Below are 8,417 nucleotides of genomic sequence, written 5' to 3' on the forward strand. Positions count from 1 at the left end.
TGTCTAGTGTTCTACAACTTTTTCATTATAAATAAGTTTTTAATACAATATACGTTTTGTTTTGAACATCTGTTTGAACATCTATGTTATATATTATAATTTTATACGATAGTATATTTATAGTTTTTTTTTTATTTTTACGTCTATTGTGCTCACTTAATCATACTAATTATTTTATTATTATTATTATTATTATGTTACATAGTTATATGTACAGCGTAATCAATATTTTTGTTGCATCATATTAAATGTAAAAGTATTATTATAATACTTTTTTTACAATTTAATTTATTAAGAAGAAATAGATCGAAATGTCTAGATTTCCAGTTTTGAATTGAGAAGAAAAATAAATCAAAATGTTTTTTGCATTTTTCATCTTAAGTTAAAAAAAATTAATCAAAAATTGTCTACATTTCTATTTCTATATAAACAATTCAAATTATGTTTGTATATTGAATATTATGAAAGGCTGCAATGGTTATTTGTATTAATTTTTCTAATTGTACGTTTTAAATACTTTTATGTGTCATTCAGATGATTTCTAATATTATTTTAAGAAGATAATCTACAATAATTTTCCATATAATTTACATTATGATTTGCAAAAGAAAAACATTGATATTTAAAGCGTGACAAATTATTATGAAGAATGAATAGAATATGTAAAGTATATTTTTTATATTTTCATTCCACAATCAGGAAATATTTTTAAAAACATTTTAAAAAATTTTTATTTTTAAAAATATTTTTGAAACACTATTTTAAAGCATTAAATTTTTTTAATTCATTAAAAAAAATAATTATTTTAATATTTTCTTTAAATTATTATTTCAAACAACAGATTCATGTAAAATAATTAATAAATATTAAATATATTATTTTTCTTCTTACAATATATATTATATATGTATATCATCTTTGTATATTTTGTAGGGTAATTATTAATTTTCCATCTTCAAAATATTAAATCAATCTAAAAATGTCGCAATATGATTTGGATGATACGGAAAGTCATAACTCAAGTCATATATTTCAAAACTCTGAAAATCATATTGATAAACTTATCGAAATTGACAACTTAAATGCAATCGAACTATTGACACCAAGTGATATACTTGAAAGCATACAAATGTATGATTCAACAGTGTAAGTAAAAAATTTTTTAAAATTGAAGAAAAGAATAAAAATTATAAACAGAATAGAATAAACAATTACTTCAATCAATTTTCATTATTCTTTTATATTTTTTGCATTATTTACTGTTTTTAAAATTTTAATAAATAATCTTAATATTAATTTAAGATATATATATATACACACATACACACACATATCCAATGTAACATAAATAATGCAAAAAATACAAAAGAATAATGAAAATTAATTAAAATAATTGTATATTCTGTTCGGTTTACACACACACACACACACACACACACACACACACACACACACACACACACACACACACACACTTCTTCTTTTTACATGAGAGATAATGTAGTTATTATTGGATACCCTGCATATACACATACATATACATACTTACACACACAATAAAGTTATTTATATTAAAATACTATGAATTAAACTATGATTATTATAATTATAAAAATTAAATTACAATGTTGCTAATATAAAGATGACTATTATAATTAAGAAATGAGTTATTTCAGGACTTATATTTATATAATTTTTTTCCTTTTTTTTCGGTCCTGAATCACTTTTCGAAGTATTGTGGGCAGTTTTTCGGACACTCTATATAAAAATTTATTAAAAAATAATAACATGATTATTGATAATATAATATAAAATATTATTTATATCTTTTAGAATTTTATTATATTTATTTAAAAAGGCACAATATATTTTATATATAATTTTTGTTAATATATATTCATCAAATATTTGTAGTATTGAGAGGATACGTAAAGACAAATTTTGCTGAAGTATATAACAATAACATGAATAAAATTATTGGATGTGGTGCAATAACTGATGGCACATATAAACTGGAAATTCACGTAATAAATTTTACTAACAATGATTATATTTCACTTGATATCAGAAAAGGTGATCATGTAGAAATTATTGGTATCATGCAAACTACAGGTAATAAACTAAACTATTTAATTTTTATTTATTTTATCCTTATAATTGTTTAAATATTATTAAAATCAATTTATATAAAGAGTAAGAGCCATTTTAAGATCTTTAATTTAAAAAAAATGAAATTTTTAAGTTTCAAATCTTTAAAATATAAAATTTTTACTTATAAAAGTTATAAATTTTCACTTATAAAAAATAAATACAATACGTAATTAACTGCTCAAAATCATTCAATTTTCTTATATGTAATAACTTTTCATATAGCGTCCCAGCAAACACCAAGTAACAGTTATATAACTGTTAGTTGTAATTTCCTACTCAACAATATAACTGTTATATAACATGTAATTTATATAACAATTATATTGTTGAATAGGAAATTACAACTAACAGTTATATAACTGTTACTTGGTGTTTGCTAGGGTATAATTTTTCACAAATTAAAAACTCAGATATATAAATTAATAGATACCTCATGCTATATAGTATATTACAATAAATGAAAATATTTTTAATAAATAATTACAATTTTGTAATATAATATATATATATATATATACAGGGTGTACCACCTGGAAGTGGCCACCTCCTTTTACCTTTTAAACTAAAAGGGATAGACCATAACAAATATATATGAAATTAAATGGCATTAACTGAACTTTATTGAAAGCATAATGGTTGATTACAAAATTTATCTGTATTAAAGAACGGAGAGATATGTATAATTTTTTTATAATAATGTAGATATTTTGATATAATAAAAGTTGTAACGTTGTTTGAAACGAATATAACGATGTATGATTTAATGTAAATATTTTACATATTATACGAGATTTTCCGGCTTAAAATATCGCGGGCGACGACCACCATTTCATTTTCGGCCCTGCGATATAGCCAACTTCTGACTCGTGCATTAGAGGTTGACATATGTCATGTTATCATTTAATCGTGATACTCAGTCAGAAGTTGGCTATATCGCAGGGCCGAAAATGAAATGGTGGACGTCGTCCGCAATATTTCAAGCCGGAAAATCTCGTATAATATGTAAAACATTTATATTAAATCATACATCGTTATATTCCTTTAAAACAGCGCTACAACTTTTATTATATCAAAATATCTACATTATTATTAAAAAATTATACTTATCTCTCCGTTCTTTAATACAGATAAATTTTGTAATTAATCGCTATGCTCAGAATAAAGTTCAGTTAAAGCCATTTAATTTCATATATATTTGTTATGGTCTATCTCTTTTAATTTAAAAGATAAAAGGGGATGGCCACTTTCAGGTGGTACACCCTGTATGTGTATATATATATATATATATATATATATATATATATATATATATGTGTGTGTGTGTGTATATTTATATTTATATTTATGTATATATTTATATTTATATTTATTTATACTATTTATATTTATTTATTAATATTTTTAAAATTTTTAGTTATTCCATCCTATTTAGTTGTCAATAATATAGAAAATATAAAAAAAATTGCAGGGCACATGCCTTTATTAACTTTGATGAGTGGAACCCAAAATTTGAAAAGGAAAATAGATGAAGTACAGGTATAATTAATACTAATCAAAAATAATTAATACTAATCAGATTCCTGAGATCATTTGGAGATTTTTCCTCAACGAAAATATCGAGACTCTAATAATTTTCGATTTATAAGTGATTGGAAATAAAGGTTTTCTCGAAAACTAAGCTTTGTAGAAATAAAATATTAACAAAACCACATTCTTTGATTAATTTTAAATAGAGTTTGCTTTAGTTGAGTTTTAACTTAAGGCTTAATTGTAAAGATATATGATGACAAAAATCGGGAACATGTAAAAAATTATAACCTTCATCGACATTTTCGTTGAGGAAAAATTGTCCCCAAATAATCCCACGAATCTGTCTTTGAAAGATTGATTATGAGTTTTGAGACACTCTGTATATATATATATATTAATTAATTTATATATTTTTTTCACAGAATCAGAATAAGAGAAATCTAACTTCCACACATATGTCACAGTCATAGAAATCCAACTTCCACATATATGACAACTTCCACATATGTGACAATATTATAGTTATTGTTATTTTACTTTGTTTTTTAATTTTTTCTTTATAATAAATTTCTGGTAGCATGTTTTGTTTTATACATATGTTATATATTATATATTTTTTTTATAATTTTATACAAGTTATTACATATAAAAAAATTGACTGATTTGTATACTTAACATATAACAACATATAACAACATAACATGTGTATACTTAAATATTAGACACTTAAACATAATCTTCGGTAATTCTGTTTTGTTAAAAAATTTTAATTTATGAATTCTAGTATTAAATTAAACAGTATTATTTCTATTATAAATATAATATATTTTTTATTTATATAATCTTTATATAAATATTATAAAATATTAATAAATGCGTATATATGTATTTTCATAAAAATGTGTAAAAATTTTTAAAAATTATTTTTTAAAATAAAAAAATGAACTTAAAATTACTTTATGTATTTATTAATTACGTAATGTAAACTTCTGTAACCTATATAATCAAATAATCAGTTCTAAAAAACATAAAATTATTTATTTTCAAAAGGGTCGTTAAATTCTTTTTTATAAGAACAAAAATTACTTAAAATACAAAAGAAATTGATAATGTGGAAGTGTTAAAATTAAGAAACAGATAATATCAGTTAATAGAAAAAATTAATACTTTAACATTTTCAACTTATATTATTTTCTACTTAATTTTTTGTTTTTTTTGTAAAAAGGTGAAATTTAACTATTTTTGAAAATAATAATTTATATTTATATTATTTATGAAGAGACTATTTATTTTATTCTAATGTAAATACATAAGTCCATATTCTGAATTCTCTTTCATCGATAAAAGTGCTTTTAAAAGTAGCTTATAAGACTTTTCATTAACTATAAGCCACTTTTAGAAGCACTTTTATTAATAAAAGAGAACTCAGAATCTGGGCTATAGAATGAGTATAGAATATTCTGTGTAATATATTACGCACATTTTTTTATAGAACATTCTATTAGGACATATATGGAATATTCTATGAATATACATAAAATGTTACAAATTGTTATGAATACATATAATATTCCATAGATTATTCTAGTCACATTCAAAAAACATTTAAAATAGTGCCATTCGAATATACTGTAAACATACTATAAATATATAAGAATGTCTTATAGAATATTCGAAACATTCTTGAAGAATATTCATAGTACGTTCATAGAAATGTTTAGTGCTATCTAGGTATATGTTGTATCTATTTATCTTCTTATTCTTTATGTAAAATTTAGAAATTTATAAATTTGTATTTTAGGTAACGGAAATTATTAGAATTGGAGGAACATCCTACAAACAGATGGTGAAACGTGTGTTAATAAGAATACTATCTAATGATTTGTCTAGGACTTATAGTTGGATAGGTTTTAAAGGAAAACGTAACTTTGCTAATCTTCGAATTTGCTCAGCAATATTATCTGCTGTACAAAAAACGCATGGCTGCTCAGAAGCGATGATACAGGTTGTAATAAAATATAAGCTTGTAAAATCTATCGAACGACAAAAACAGTCAACAAAAGAAAAAAATTCGTAAAATTTAAAGGTTCAAAAAAATTTTATTTTGAATACATATTCCCAAGTAAAAGATAATTTTATTTTAAATTTAAATTGTCTTGAAGATCGCCAGTAAATAAATAAAAGAGGTAGTTGAAATCGATCAGCACTGGCAATATTTATTGAGTTAAAAAATCACAATCACGACGTTTCGACCATAGGTTTTGGTCCTTTTCGAGTGAAAGTAATTAAATTAACAGTTCTATCGTGAGAAATAAGAAATCACTTCGTCAAGATTATCATGTCACCGTCTCCATCAACACACAGAGAAAGACTGGTCTTTGTGACTGGTCGTGATTGTGATTTTTTAACTCAATAAATATTGCCAGTGCTGATCGATTTCAACTACCGCTTTAATTTTATTTTAAGTGCAATGTTAAGTACCAAAGATAAAAAATGACTCATTTGACATTTTTTACAATAATTATTGTTTATTTCTAAAACACTTCAAGTTTTTAGAAATAAACATAATCATTTTTTTCTAGTTTTCTCTTTTGTTGGAATGTATAATTATTTTTATAAATTGTTTTTTTTTAAGTCAAGTTTAAGATTCCTATGTATACTTAAATATTAGACACTTAGACATAATCTTTGGTAATTCTGTTTTGTTAAAAAATTTTGATTTTATGAATTCTAGTATTAAATTCAAAAGTATTATTTCCATTATATAATTATTTTTATAAATTGTTTTTTTTAAGTTAAGTTTAAGATTCATATGTGTGTGTGTGTGTGTGTGTGTATATTTAAATATTAGACACTTAAACAATCTTCGGTAATTCTGTTTTGTTAAATAATTTTGATTTTATGAATTCTAGTATTAAATTCAACAGTATTATTTCTATCATAAATATAATATATTTTATATTTATATGATCTTTATATAAATATTATAAAATATTAATAAATGCGTGTATATGTATTTTCATAAAAATATGTGTAAAAACTTTTAAAAATTATTTTCTAAAATAAAAAAAATGAACTTAAAATTACTTTATGTATTTATTAATTACGTAATGTAAACTTCTGTAACCTATATAATCAAATAATCAGTTCTAAAAAACATGGAATTATTTATTTTCAAAAGGGTCGTTAAATTCTTTTTTATAAGAACAAAAATTACTTAAAATACAAAAGAAATTGATAATGTGGAAGTGTTAAAATTAAGAAACAGATGATATCAACAGTTAATAGAAAAAATTAATACTTTAACATTTTCAACTTATATTATTTTCTACTTATAGTAATTTTTTGTTTTTTTTGTAAAAAGGTGAAATTTAGCTGTTTTTGAAAATAATAATTTATGTTTATGTTTTTTATGAAGAGACTATTTATTTTATTTCAATGTAAATACATAAGTCCATATTCTGAATTCTCTTTTATCGAAAAAAGTACTTTTAAAAGTGGCTTAGAAGACTTTTCATTGACTATAAGCCACTTTTAGAAGCACTTTTATTAATAAAAGAGAACTCAAAATCTGGGCTATAGAATGAGTATAGAATATTCTGTGTAATATATTACGCACATTTTTATAGAACATTCTATTAGGACATATATGGAATATTCTATGAATATACATAAAATATTACATATAATATTCGATAGATTATTCTAGTCACATTCAAAAAACATTTAAAAGAGTGCCATTCGAATATACTGTAAACATACTATAAATATATAAGAATGTCTTATAGAATATTCAAAACATTCTTGAAGAATATTCATAGTACGTTCATAGAAATGTTTAGTACTATCTAGATAATAAAATTTATATTTGTAAGGAATTTTTATATATTCGCTGAACAAATTATTATTATTATTATTATTGTTACTTTAACAAAATTGTTTTTTTCACATTTAAAAAACAAAAAATTAAATATAAATTTCTTTATATACATAATTTTTAACAAATTTGTTATTTCATTGATTACCAAGATAAACTTTTAATGCTTGCCAAGAACGAACTCGCGAAAAAGCAACATAAAGTTGTCCATGATTAGAAACATCTTTGCGAAGATCTAATCCAATTCTATCAAACGTCTGTCCTTGTGATTTATTAATCGTCATGGCAAAAGCTAATTTTATTGGAAATTGTCTTCTGGAAAAAGTAAAAGGAAATACATTTTCGCAATATAACGTTATACGATTCAGAAAAACAATGTCTCCTGTTTTATCACCTGTTAAAATCTTACATTTTAATAAATGATCTGTAAGCTCTATAATCATTAATCTAGTGCCATTACAAAGACCTTCATTGATACTTAAATTTCTAATTAACATAATAATACTATTTGGTCTTAAACGTAATTCATGAGGAGGAAGAGACGATGGAGATAAACTATTTAAATATTCTGGTAACAATGTTTCACTTATGTCACCATTGTCATTATTTACAGCAGTGTCTACACTTGTATAAATTCGTTCATCATTTATATCTAATAATTCCACAACTTTCTTATTAATTTCATCTACATCAACATTTCTTGCAGGAAGTATGGCACATTTAGACATTTTAACAAATTCTTTTTTTCTTATTAAATCACCATATATATCTTCCACAATATCAGCATTAATAGACGCTATATAACATTCAGGAATTTGTATATTATCATTAAAATCATTTAATATACCATTTCCAACAT

The 8,417-nt window shown here is 22.5% G+C and overlaps 1 long non-coding RNA gene across 2 annotated transcripts; it reads left to right on the forward strand.

Annotated features, from left to right (window-relative positions):
* The first annotated feature begins 950 nt into the window (after positions 1 to 950).
* Positions 951 to 4,247, forward strand: LOC112639977. 2 transcript variants are annotated; one of them, XR_003123786.1, is made up of 4 exons: positions 951 to 1,146; positions 1,915 to 2,112; positions 3,566 to 3,687; positions 4,104 to 4,247. It is a non-coding gene; the product is annotated as an uncharacterized LOC112639977 (long non-coding RNA). The 2 variants fall into 2 exon arrangements; XR_003123787.1 differs by having other exon boundaries at positions 3,620 to 3,687.
* The last annotated feature ends 4,170 nt before the right edge of the window (positions 4,248 to 8,417 follow it).

Source organism: Camponotus floridanus, unplaced genomic scaffold (genome assembly GCF_003227725.1).
Source record: "Camponotus floridanus strain SB8 unplaced genomic scaffold, Cflo_v7.5 scaffold123, whole genome shotgun sequence".
Lineage (NCBI taxonomy): Eukaryota > Metazoa > Arthropoda > Insecta > Hymenoptera > Formicidae > Camponotus > Camponotus floridanus.